The following is a 14,579-nucleotide window of genomic DNA, read 5'->3' as shown; positions in this document are numbered from 1 at the left end:
GCCAAAAGAAAAAATTCAAGTGGAAGTAGGGTGTATAAGTGTCATGTATGCGAAGGTGAAATTAGAGGGAGCTACACAAGGGTGTGGTCTCATTTCTTGGGTGTTACGGGCAAAGTAGTTAAATATTGTAAAAATTTAAAGGAGGATGCAAAGTTAGTGTGTTATAGATTACACATGGAGGCTGAATGCAAATCTAAAGGTCTACCCTTCATAATGTCTCAGTCCTCACAACCATCTACTTATTTTCCTAGTGTTCATCCTATGTCATCTAGTGGTAGTACCATTCATAGTGTGCAAGCCAAAAAAAATAAAAATGAAAAAGGAAAGAGGAAGGCTAGTGATAGTGAGCAGCCAATGTCAGTTAAAAATTTGTTTAATATGCAACAACGAGAATTAGCTGACAATTCCGTTGCTGATTTCTTTTATGCCCATGGCATCCCATTTCATGTAGCCCGATCTCCTTACTTCAAGAAAATGATGAAAGATGCTGGTAATGTTGGTCCCTCTTATGTACCCCCTAGAGATCATAAACTACATACTACCCTTCTTGACAAAGCATATTCAATGGTGAGATTGGAGATGTAAGATATGAGGCATACTTGGATGAAGAATGGTTGTTCCATTGTGATGGATGGGTGGACCGATATTAGTCATCGGCCACTCATCAACATCATGGTTACATGCACAACTGGCTCTTATTTTCTTAGAGCCATTGATTGTTTAGGGAAACGCAAGGATGCAGATTTTTTCAGTTTAGCATTCTGAGAGAGGCCATAGAGGATGTGGGCCCTCAAATGTTGTTTAGGTGATCACTGATTCAACATGTGTGTGCAAACTGGCTGGTTTGATGGTGGAGGGTGTTTATAAACACATCTTTTGGACTCCATGTTGTGTTCATGCATTGAACAATGCATTGAAGGACATGGTGAAATTGGATCGGGTAAAGGAAGTGGTGACACAAGGTAGAGATGTTCAGATGTTCATTTGCAACCACCATAACTCACTTGCTCCCTACAGGACATTTTCAAAGAAGGAATTTCTCAAACCTGTAGAAACAAGATATGCCAGTCACTACATTTTTTTAGAGAGGATGGTTGAAGTGCATGATGCTCTACAGATGATGGTAGTGCATTTAGAGCGGAATAGATGGCCTACTGCAAACACTACTGAAGGAAAAGCCATAAAACAACGGATCCTTGATGACAATTGGTGGACCACTATGAGGTAAATTATGTTGATTGTCATATTTAATAAAAAATCAGAAATTTCTTTCAATTTTAAAATTTTAAAATTTTAAAATTTCTGATTTTAATTAAAAAATTCTAATTTTCAGTCATTTAATAAAAAAAAATCTGATTTTATTATTTTACATTAAAAATTCTGAGTTTTAACATTTTGATTCTGTTCTTTTTCTTATTGCAGATATGTTTGTTCCATCATCTCTCATGTTGTAGATGTCATTAGATATGATAATACAGACTCTCCTAGCCTTGGAGAGATATATGAGACTATGGACAACTTGATTTAGAAGATGAAGGAGATAATTTTGGCTCATTATAAGTCGTTGGACTTATATGAGGAGTACATTCACCCAATTTTCATGCGTAGGTGGAATGCTATGAACACTCCACTTCATATGGCAGCCTATGCACTAAACCCAAAATGGTATGAGCCTAGGCCTAAAAGGTGCCCTCCTAGTGAGGATGCCGAGGTGAGATGTGGGATTATAAAGGCCCTTCAAAAGATGTATTCAGCTAAGGAATCTGGGGGACTTCGTGAGCAATGGGTTGCCTTCACAAACCTTGATGGTCCAAACTTTAGCACACCAGAGGCCAAGATGGATAGAGCAATAATGGCTCAAAAAAGCCCTGTTGGATGGTGGCAGTGGCATGGGTCAGATGCACTAGAGTTGAGGTCACTTGCCATTCGTCTCCTCTCACAGGTTGCTAGTTCCTCTGTTGCAGAGAGGAATTGGTCTACATACAACTTTATCCACTCCGTGAAGAGGAATAGGCTTACCTCTAAACAAGCAGAGAAGTTGGTGGCTATGCACAGTGCTCTACGTTGCAGATCGTACGACTCCAGAGTATCTACAGACTCCAACTTTATGGTGGGATATTAATCTCGAAGACGCCACCCAGGTTGATGAGGATGACACACCACAGGGATGGTTGGCGTTCCACTGGATAATGGAATCCTTGAGGTTCAGGCTGACAGTGACATTGACTTGAATCAAGATTAGGGGCAGCAACATACTATTTTTGTTTTCATTTTGACTTTGAAGTTTGAGACTTTCGGACTTTGTCACTTTGAGTCTTCTCACTTCTGACATTATATGATACATTGATACATGATAGTTGATATATGATATGATACTTATAGCTCTTCTTCTATTAATTTAACTTTTAATGTTTCATTTTGTTGAAAGTTGAAACTTGCACCCTTTGCTTATTTAAATATTTTGATATATGAATCTATGATATGGTGCTTGATAGTGTAACTTCTCATTGTTTCAATGAATTATATCTATGAATGCATGAAATTGAAATTTGAACTCTTATTTGATTCATTTGATCATGATTCATGATGCTATCCTATGTTCTTAATCTTATTCGTTTGATGCTATGTTCTTAGTTCTATAATGATTTGATGAATGATCAATGATATTAGTATATTATATTACATAATTAGAATTAGAATCAAGACTCTAATTTATAAATTTTATTATGTTGCTACTTGCTATTATTAAATTTCATTATTCACACACACACACACACACACACATATATAGCCGTCCCCTATTCTGGGCAAAAAAAACGTCCTGGAAACCTGTTTCCCCTTCCCCTTGTCCCAGAAACTTGGGGTAACATAGCTTTTAGAGCCTTCATAAAAGTTTGATATTCTTGTACCCAAAATTTGGTCTAAGGTGCTTTGCTATTCGCAATAATCAAATCTACAAAAGAGGTGGGATGCGTTGATGTGTTTTTTAGGCACATGCGAACACGAAATAAAATACCTAAAAGTATCTTATCCTCTCTTGAACAAAATCTCTCAAATACTGAAGATTAGCTTAAGGATCACTCGAGAAGACTCCAAGGTTCATGAATGTAGGGTCACTACGTTTGGATAAGCTCTGTTGGTTGATGTGATTATGCTGGAATGACAAGGGGACTTACATTTTAATGCTTGAATGCTTGAATTGCTGGAACTGGATCATCTGATGTTGCAATATGGTGATGCTTTTTGTCCTAACTAGCTTGATTTTGAAAAAATGGCAAAAGGTGAAGGGTTGGGAAGGTCTATTCTAAGGCCTAGAATGTAAGATGGATGAATGATTAGATGGAATCCTACTAGGCGAGGTCTCACCATCAACTTGAACAATTTGACACAAGTTCAGTGCAATCTTCTAAGTACATTTCAAAGATGTTCAAATCATTACTATCAAACATTGATCACCATTCAAGTTAATGCATAAGCAATGGATGTATAATGATTCGAAGTTAAGCTCAATTCACTCCAGTTGACCACACAGGGCACACTTACAATTAGCAAGAGGCTAGTGGTATGGACTCAACAGACTCTACAAAAATACATTCAACCAATTCCATCCACTCAAACTAATCCACAAGAAAGTAAATTAAGAAGTAAAGACCATGCGAGTTGTTGAAGTAACAAATCAAATTCACCTCAACTTCAATGAAACCAATTGTTCTCTACAACAAGGTTTGGCAACAATCTTTGCCTTCTCTTAATCTAACTTCTATTCTAATTGCTATTCTATCAACTATTTACTAGCTATTAACTATTCTACTCACTATTAACTATTAAACATTTACAAATGAAAAGCTTGAGCTTTTATAGAGACCTCATTTACAATGAATGACCAGGATTGAATCTCCATCAATGGCTAAGATTCTACAATGAAAACCCTAATTAGGGTTTGTTACAACAAACTCAATTTGGCCAATGAAATGATTACAACACTTTAATATAACCAAAAGATAACAAGGGTAGGTGCCTCGGAGTTTGTGCCATCACTGGTGAGTTAGGTTCATTGCATCTAGACATGCTGATGTGGAGCTTCTTTGATTGGTAGAGATAGTGATTGGGATGATGACTAGGATGGCACTTCAATTCGCACTTTGTAGGCTTGATAGATTATCATGAAGGAATATTTCTTGATACTCAACATTATCCAACTTCCGCGATGATGATGATGATGATGATCTTCTAAATTTGATTAACTCTTTTGGAAGTATGCTTTCGAGGACTTCAATCATAGATGTGTAAGGTGTGGATCTTGGTTTTGAAGTATTGATGTACTTCTGATGTCACTACTGTTCCTCTCCTTCGGAATCCCTTATCTTGTGACTCCTTTCACGTCGTTGATGTCGTAGTGTTGATGTGTTTTTCATGCACATGCGAACACAGAATAAAATACCAAGGTATCTTATCCTCTCTTGAACAAAGTTATTCGAATGCTGAAGATTTGCTTAAGGATCATTCGAGAAGACTCCAAGGTTCTGGTATGTAGGGTCTCTACATGTGGATGAGCTCAATTTGGTCTGATGTGATTATGCTGGATTCACAAAGGGTCTTACGTTTGATTACCTGAATGCTTCGATATGTTGGAACTTAAGTCCTACCTACTAACCGAGATAATAAAGAAATAGCTAAATGTCAAGGGTTCAGAAAATCTATTCTAGGACCTATAATGTAAGAATATAGATGAATGACTAGGTGGAGTCCTACTAGGCTAGGTCTCACCATCAAACTGAACAATTTGACACCAGCTCAGTGCAATCTTCTAAGGAACGCTTTGAATATGTTCAAATCGTTACACCATCAGACACTGATCACCATTCAAGTTAGTGCATGAACAGTGTACGTATAACAATTCGAGATTAAGCTCATTCAATGCCAATTGACCATGTAGGGCGTACTTACAATCAGTAAGAGGCTAGTGGTATGGACTAGGCAGATTCCACACGAGTGCACTCAACAAATTTTCCATTCAATCTAATCATTTACCATCTAATATGAAGATTCAACAAGAAATCATGCACATTGCAAAGAAACGACATATTTCACCATATCTTCAATGAAAATGGAGTCTTTTACAACCAAGGCAACAATTTCTTGCCTTCTATTCCTACTCTATTCTAATTACTATCTAAGCTTCTATTCTTCTATCCTATTCACAAATTACTCACTATTCTAACCACTATTAACCTTTACAAATGAAGAGCCAGAGATTTATATAGAGAGCTCTTTACATTTCAATGGCTCTGATTGATTTACAATCAATGGCTAGGATTTCAAGATGAAAACCCTAATTAGGGTTTGTTACAACAAACTCCTTTAGCCAATGAAAAAATTACATTCAATGCATGAGAACCAATAGGAAATAGGGTTAGGTACATTAGAGTCTATGCCTTCGTGCATAAGCGTGATTCACTGAATCTGGACATGCTGATGTGGACCCTTATGACTGGAGGAACAGTGACTGGGATGCTACCTTGTCTTGCGTTTGTGCTTGGTCAAGGAACATTGTATCTCTTGATATTCAATGTGATGATGATGAGAAGCTAACTTTGATTAACTCTTCTGAAACTATCTGCTTCTTCAACATACCCTTGCACTGACCTTGGTTGATCCTCCTTCGTCCTTGATGTACTTGAGAATGGTGTACCTTTCCTCGACTCTCTTGTGTATGATGAGGCCTCCTCTTGATTTCACGTAGTGGTGATAGGAAGTCATGGTCGTCACTCCTTCACCTCTGACATCTTGTGATTTCTCCATGTGATAGAATGAGGTCCTTGAGAATATCTTGCTCTATTGCTTCTAATTGTTGATCATTCGAAGTCCTTTCACCCTAGCAACACCTTGGGTCTCCTTCCATGCATTTAAGGTGTCCTTAATGATGATGAGGTTTGAAGAGGCCGTCCTTGTCCTTGCCTAATCTTCTTCCAATTCGGTCTTGTAGATCTGCAAAGCAAACAAAAGATGGTGTCAAGCACATATGATATATTCATCCTAACATGGTATTTCTCACTTCAAACCATCAACAAGAAGGCACTAGGATCAATTTCGCTCTGGACCCTTTGGAAGGTACATGAGCGAATTAGGAGTTGTCTCAAGTTTTCTCACTTTTCAAATGAAAGCACTCTCAAATTCATAGTTCTTAGGATTGCTTGAACACTAGAATCACCTTTAAGAAGACCTTCAACACAATTTCATTAGCTAAGCCCTCTCTCCTAAGGAATTTCGCTCTTGTACCCTTGGAAGGACAAGACCTATAATGAAAATTCGCTCTGGACCCTTTGGAAGGACATGACCTATAATGAAATTTTCGCTCTGGACCCTTTCCAAGGACAAGCCCTAAAATGGAATTTTCGATTTGGACCCTTTGAGAGGTACATGAGTGAATTAGCTTCTTTACTAGTTAAATTCACTTATTGCCTTCTTTTTATCATTTTAGCCTTAGATTCCAATTCTTTGATATGAAGATATCATCATTTTGACCCTCAGGAAGGCCTAGAAGAGATTTCGCTTGGGTACCTTTGGAAGGTACATGACCCTCTAAGAATTTCGCTATGGACCCTTTGGAAGGGTCAGGAGCGAATTTGCTCCTTTAAGCTCAATTCACACTCCTTTTCACTTAGCTTCATCTTAGACTTGACTTTTGAATCCATTTCCCACCATAACCAAGTCAATTTGTCCTTTATTTGGCTCAAAATGAGTCTAATTCAATGTCTTAGGTGAGATAGGAGGTCCCCTTAAGGATTTCGCTCCTGTACCCTTGGAAGGGTCAGGAGCGAAATTGAGGCATTAGGCTTGGATGTCACTCAAATACTCATTCTTTCACCTTTATCCACATTGCCCTGGCTATAGCTCATGCTAGGAAATCACTAAGGGGTTTTCTTGCTCAAAAGCTAAGGTCAAACATCAAGTTTTACAAATTCGCTGGTGTACCTTAGAGAGGTACATGACCTAATGAAATTCGCTCTGGACCCTTTGAGAGGGTCAGGAGCGAATTCGACATTTATGTTCAAATTCCTAACATTTTCATCACTTCAGTTTGTTGCAATTCTCTTCAAAGGCATGTATATATCGATCCTCTCTCAATCACGCCATAGGAACAAAGATTTTGGCCTAAACAAGGAGCAAAAGGAAGATTTAAGGAAATTCGCTCCTGTCCCTTTGGAAGAGTCAGGAGCGAATTTGGCCATCTTGGTCAAATTCCTAACATTTTCATCATCCAATCTTGTTTGAATTTGCTCAAAAGGCAAAGATAGGTCACTCCTTCGATTAGGGCTGAGAAGGAAGGGCAATGGTCTAAGCTAAGACCAAGGGAGGAGATCTAAGGAAATTCGCTCTAGACCCTTTGGAAGGGTCAAGAGCGAATTTAGCTCTAGGGCTCAAATTCTCGAATATACCTTAAGTCTTCAGGTTCAAGCTTCATGTCCTTGCTCTTCTAATTTGTTTAGAATGGAATCCTTTCAATGCTTGGGTGAAAAAGGGGGTCTTTGAAGAATTTCGCTCCTATACCCTTGGAAGGGTCAGGAGCGAATTTGGAGGATTAGTCTTATATATCATTCAAACATTCATTCTCCACCCTCATTCACGTTGTCCTCACCTTAGATCAAATTAAGAAGTCACTTTTAGGGGTTCCCTTGCTCAAAATGCTTGATCAAAAATAAGTCTTGACAATTTCGCTCATGTACCTTAGGGAGGTACAAGGTCCTTTAGAAGTTCGCTCCTGTCCCTTTGGAAGGGTGAGGAGCGACTTTTGCTTCTTGAGCTTAAATTCTTCATGTTTTGATATTCAAACTTGTTTCAACTCATTCACAAGGCCTTAGCATTCTCACTCAAACCATGGGAAGAAGGTTCATGATCCAAACTAGGGGGCAAGAGAAGAGTCTGAGGAAATTCGCTCCTGTCCCTTTGGAAGGGTCAGGAGCGAATTTGAGGTTTTAGCTCAAATTCTTGACTCTTTCCAAATTACCTAGTCAAAGTTTGTCCAAAGGCATCCCCAAGGGTGAATTCATACCAATCTCTCTCAATTAATCATTCTAGAGTGGGATTTCATCCAAATTAGGAGGGCAAATGGAGTTTAGAAGGAATTCGCTCCTGTACCTTTGGAAGGGTCAAGAGCGAATTTGGCCTTCTAGCTCAAATTTCTCTTCATCCTGTCAAACTTTCGAGTCTACACTAGATCATTAGGCATTTTCTAAGGGCACGAGGTCAGTTCCATGCCAATCAAAGCCTAGAAGTAAAATGACTTCATCAAACTAAGTGAAGAAATCTTTAACTCCCTCCATTCTCTCCTTCATGATTGCACTTGATCTTTACTTCATCATTCTAATCAAGACTTAACCCCAAAACTAAACCAAGGCCAGACCTAAAGAGGGCTTTCAAAGAGATCCTGACTTGGGCCACCCATTGGTTCATCTAAACCTAACGAGAGCATCCTATTCAAATAAGCTCTCTGGCAATTCTAATGCAAAGATCAATAGCCAAGAACCTAAAAGACTAAGCCAAGAAAACCAACCCTAGAAAGCAAAAAGTAGGGGTCCCCATTTGCAATGGGGCGATGTGTGAATACGTCACAACACGTAGATCAAGTGAATGCTTCTTGTGTGATCTCCTTATTTCTTTCTTCATCTACTGCAAAACAAACAAGCAAGTATCAAATACACTTGATATATGGATTTAATAAGAGCATATGAAGAGAATTCACCCTCATGAAGTGACACTTGAAGTTGTTTTTTGCTCTTAAAGAGGAGCTCTTGAAGTTTACTTCACCCTTGATGTTCATTAAGTTGCCCTTGTCTTGCCATTGAATTTACTTTCATTCTTGAAATTCATTTTTGCAGCTCAGAACATGAAGTTCGCTCCCCTCTTTCTATTCTTGAAGTTCACTCTTGCATGTTGAGTTTGTGAAGTTCAATATGAAATTCGCTCATGCGTGCTAATTCATGAAGTTGAGATTTGCTCATCTAGGTTTGAACCTGAAGCTGAGATTCGCTTATGTATGTTTGAAGATGAAGATTGCTCTAGATGGTGTGCACGTGATGCTTGTTTCAATCAATTCGTTCCAATCTTCTAAGTCATGAAGTTCACCTTTGTAGAAATTCGCTCCAAATCTTCAACTCCTGAAGTTTGCTCCAAACCTTGAACTGATGAAGTTCGCTTCAAACCTTGAACTCATGAAGTTTGCTTAAAATCTCTCAAACATGCAGTTCACACAAATTATGAATTCATGAAGTTCACCTTCATAGGGAATTGGCTCCATTTTCTTAAATCATGAAATTCGCTCCAATTTTCAAACTCATGAAGTTCACTGTTGTAGGTCAATTTGTGATGTTGAAAGTCGTTCATGCAACCTTAAATATCAAAGTCGTCTTAAGGGGTGTGCACATGAAGTTTGCTTCTCTCACTTTGCTTATTCGCTTGTCTTATGAAGTTTGCTTGAATAAAATTCGCTCCTAATCCTCAACTTATGAAGTGCATTTTGTATAAAGTCTGCTCCATTTCATTGACTCATGAAGTTCATTTTGTAAAGTTCGCTCCAAAAGGTGAAGTTGTGAAGTTCGCTTCAAAAAGGCTTAAGACATGAAGTTCCTTCCAAGATGCTAAGTCATGAAGTAGGAAATTCGCTCCAAAATGCAAAGTCATGAAGTTCACTCCAAACTTGCAACTCATGAAGTAGGAAATTTCGCTCCAATTGCTGAACTTATGAAGTAAGAAATTTCACTTCAATTTGTCAACTCACGAAGTGCATTTGGAATTGAATCCATTCAAGGCAATTGCTATCAAACATCCTTCATTTCCTTCAACTTCCCTAATGTGGACTCGCTTATGTATGCTCATCAATGAGATTCACTCCAAAAGGTGAAGTCATGAAGTCGCTCCAAATGTTGAACTCATGAAGTCGCTCCATTTAACATGTTCATAAAATTCTCTCTAGTGTTCATTTTTGAAGTTCGGTGATGTAGCTCAATTCCTGAAGCTTACTCATATCCTCCATTTTGTGAAGTTCGACATGAAGTTCTTGAAGTCTTGGAGATGAAATGAATTTGAAATGAACTTTTCTTCAATCCTTTATTTGTTTCATTAATTTAATCCTTACACTCATACATACACTCAAACAAAGCTCTTAAGGAAAACCCGCGCATCACCCTCCAATTGTGAAGTTCGCTCATGTAGGTGAGTTTGTGAAGTGCTGAAGTGTGCTCATATCCTCCAATTTGTGAAATACGCTCTTCTGTTTCAGTTTGTAAAGTGTTCAGTTTGTAAAGTGCGCTCTCATTGGCCCGACTCATTCAAAATCATCCCCTCGTAGGCATCAAATTAGCTTTAAAGAAAATGCATCTATTTAGCTGCCTTGTATCTTGTCTTCGGTGCATTTGCTCATTTCCTTTTAATCATGAATTTCGCTCCAAACTCACAACTCATGAAGTTGCTCTTGATCATCAACTCATGAAGTTGCTCTACTTGCCTTGTGCGTGAAGTTAGTCCTAAATCTCACCTTTCATTATCACTTTGATTCCAAAATCACTTTCCCAAACATTGAATCAGCTCAAAGCAATGTTCTTATAAACAATATTGCAAAGTCGCTCTTGATCTCTTGCACATGAAATTTGCTCTTATATGCTTGAAGGTGAAGTTCGAAGTTCGTTGTTGTATCATGAATCTTGAAGTTCATTGCCCTAGGTGAGTTCATGATGTTTGCTCATCTATGTGGATTCATGAAGTTCAGCATAGAATCCGCTCATGTATGTGATGCAGAGCCATAGGGAATCAAGGTAGGTCCCACAATGCTCAACCACAACTTAACACAATCCACTTAACTTGGCCACTGAAACAGGAGACTTACAACACATGTTTCAACCACACAACTCACTCACAACTCGCTTGGAAAAACTTTGCAGCATTTGTCAAGACTCGCCCCTTCACTAGCCTTCATCCACACTAGGCTACTTGGGTTCACAAAAGCAAAACACAACATAGATGGTGCAGGCCCAAACCAAACTCACACAAGGTCATGACACATCCCCCTTGACATGTTTCATGCATTGGAATTGGTCTACCAACTTCCTAATGTCCTTGTTCTTCACAACCTCACCAAATTCCTTGTAGCCCTAGGTTTTGGGTTTTCAGGCCACAACTCACAGACTTCCCAAACAACTCCACAAACAAGGAACAATTATGGATCCTCTATAACATAGGTCAAATTGAGATAGGGCTCTTTTGGACCAACTACTTTGTTTCACACCTGTCCTAATTGGTTAGGAGCCCCAATTAGGCCTCTTTTCCAAAGCAACCTATAGGAAAACCGAGCACAGAGTTTTCTCAACCCTTGGGACGCTTTGGGAATGTGTCAAAACTGAGGGTTCTGCAACTTATTTGGGTCTACACACCTTGGAACACACCCAGATCAATTTTCCTTCCTCCACTTGCTTGCCATTCCCAAATGCCAAGCAATTCAGTGCACTTTTCTCTCACCACCAATCACGGCCACCTATGTCACCCCAACCATACTATGATACACTTGTTGACCTAACATTCCCCCGAGTTTGAGAATTTTTTTCACTGGGGAATATCAGGATCAACCATTTCTTGGTGAAACCCTAGGTAGGGTCTATTCAGAACTTGGGAACAAAGAAAATCAGATATCTTGCACAAAACTCAACAACAACTCCTGCAACCGAATGGAAATGAAAGGTAATTCACATGTGCAACATTCCAAACAAGATATAATCAATCATCAATCTAGATACAAGAGAGATTTGTTCACAAACACGGACTGAGACAACAATTTGGGCAACACAGATAGCTTTTCTTCTCCAAACCTTCAACAACCCTTACATTTTGACCTCTGAGGCATTTATAGGCCATATCCAACTACTCCTAACGTCCACAACTGATTTTTGAATTAGTGGACCGTTGGAGACAAACAAACACCAATTGTGTCAAATTGTCATGACAACTTAACAATATTTTAAAAACTTACATCCTTGGCCATCCAACCGACCAAACCGACCTTAAACCATCACATTTAGGCCATTTATGACCAATCAACATTGAATCCAACTGACAAGACTCATTTTGGTCCCAGGGAACATAGTTGACCAAGTTTGACTAGGTCCTATTACATCAATGAATGAATTGAATTGCTTAAAAGCCTTACAAAAGTGTCACATTAACAACATTGGATCACAAGATCCTTATTACATCACAAAACATTGAAAACATGAAAATATCAATTCTTGGGCTTAGTGAGCCCATTTGGTGCCCGTTATCACAAAAGCTTGCACCCTTGCTGAGCTATTAACTCAACAACCTCGTGAAACATGGAAACAACCCTGAAGTGTGGGACCTTGCGCAAGGGGATTGAATCTCTGGAGAAGGCCGGCTTCCTTCTTGATCCAGGTGCAGGTGTTGAACCAACTCAACACTTCAAATCTTACTTCTAAGCCTATCCTAACAACTTATAAAGGAAATGGGAAGAGAGAAATGCTTAAAATGAAAGGAGGTGATGCACCAAGATAAGAGATATTTCTCTCCCCACCTAGAGATGACACAAAGAATCAATCGAAATACCTAGGAGATGCACAAACTTTAGTTGCATGAATGCCCCAATGTATTTATGGAGGTTAGAATTTGCTAAATGTCAAAGGGGAGAAGATTTCCCACAAATCACACTCAGAAAATAGGTTAACACAACATATATGTGAAAGAAAGCCACAAACACACACTCATAATGAAGGTAAGAACACATACACAACATTCATAAATTGAAGTAAGTTAAGAATGATGATTTCAATTCATTCAAAGGCCAATGGCCAAACTTACAGTTACAGAAATGCAAAATATACAAGTCTTTAAGAGAAGTGAAAAGCATAGAATAGCTTAAGCCAGCAGGGAGAGAACCCTTTACAATGAGGCCTAACAACCTTTATATTGAAAACTGTTTGCAAGAGTTATTGGACCATTAAAAACCTTGAGTGTTGATCACACCATCTAGAAGTGTTGCAAGCCGAAAGGAAGTTGGGAAGACTAAGGAAGGAACTTCGGGTTCCGAAGTTCTGGGGAAGAGAGAAAGAGGCAAAGAAAAGGAACTTCGGAACTTCAGGGTTCCAGAGAAGAGAAGAAGGCAAGGGAAAAGAACTTCGTAACCTCGGGGTTTCGAGGGACGAGGAGAAGAAGCTAAGGAAGGAACTTTGGAACCTTGGGGTTCTGGAGTTCCGGGGGAAGAGGAGAAGAAGCTAAGGAAGGAAGCTCGAAACCTCGGGGTTCTGGAGTTCCGGGGAAAGAGGAGAAGAAGCTAAGGAAGGAACTTCACAACCTCGGGGTTCTGGAGTTTCGGGGGATGAGGAGAAGAAGCTAAGGAAGGAATTTCGGAACCTCGGGGTTCCGAAGTTCCGGGGAAGAGAGAAGGAGGCAAGGAAAGGAACTTCCTCCAGACAAGACAACACTTCACACTTCATAATTCCATTGCCTTTCTCCTTGATAAACTGGGGCAGCACCGGTCTATGGAATGTATCTCTGATTGGTTCTCACTTCTCACTGATGGACCAAGGGTGTCATAAAATGACAACAGTGCCCCTGCACCATACTCCCCGGGTGAATTGTTCTCAAGTCCTCTTGAGAAGAGATCTTCAAGCCTACATCCAAACTTCTGAATATCATGCTCATCAAGCCATGTTGCATCTTCTTCTGGCCGTCCATGCCACTTCACCAAATAGTGTTTATAGGTCTGGTTCCTAGTCTGTTTCACCACCTTGGTATCTAGGATACATTCAGGCTTCAAAGGTGGCGTGGATGGAAAATCCTTAAGCCACTCATCATCTCCTTTATCTTGTACACCTGTTACAGCACCTCACAACAACATCATGCTTACAAAAGGTCAGATCTGAGACATTAAAAATAGGTGATATGCCAATGTCTTGAGGTAAGGCAATCTCATTGGCATTGGATCCAATTGCCCTTATGACCCTGCATGGTCCTATCTTTCTTATCATAAGCTTGGTGTGTTTTCCCTTTGGTAGCCTCTCCTTTTTCAGATGAATCCACACCATATCACCAACCTGAAACTGAACTCCCCTTCTCTTTTTATTTGCCTATTCTTTGTACTTCTCTGCAGTCTTTTGTAATGTTGCTTTGACCTGCTCATGAATGTCCTTGATTGCTTCAGCAAAGTTTTCACCTTGTGCACTGTTTGGGGCCTCCTTAGGCAACTCCCTTAGCTCCAAAATACCCCTTGGATTCATGCCATACACAACCTGAAATGGACGTTTCACAGTGCTTCTATTGACCAAGTCATTATAAGCAAATTCTGCGTGAGGGAGAACCATGTCCCAAGACTGACCATGATGCTTTGTGAGACACCTCAATAGGTTCCCCAATGACCTGTTAACTGCCTCATTCTGACCATCTGTTTGAGGATGGTAGGCAGAGGTGAAGGACAGATTTGTGCCCAACTTTTTCCAAAGAGTCCTCCAAAAATGGCCTACAAATTTGACATCCCTATCAGACACAATACTCAAAGGAAGACCATGGATTCTTACCAC

General features: G+C 39.5%; 1 protein-coding gene across 3 annotated transcripts in view; it reads left to right on the top strand.

Annotated features, from left to right (window-relative positions):
• Positions 1-14,579, top strand: part of LOC131046250 (uncharacterized) — a 283,384-nt gene that overhangs the window by 98,280 nt on the left and 170,525 nt on the right. The gene's annotated exons all lie outside the window — the stretch shown is intronic.

The sequence above is a fragment of the Cryptomeria japonica genome, chromosome 11, assembly GCF_030272615.1.
Source record: "Cryptomeria japonica chromosome 11, Sugi_1.0, whole genome shotgun sequence".
Taxonomy (NCBI): domain Eukaryota; kingdom Viridiplantae; phylum Streptophyta; class Pinopsida; order Cupressales; family Cupressaceae; genus Cryptomeria; species Cryptomeria japonica.
The sequence above is the reverse complement of the archived record's forward strand: the minus strand, read 5'-3'. Positions and strand labels throughout refer to the sequence as shown.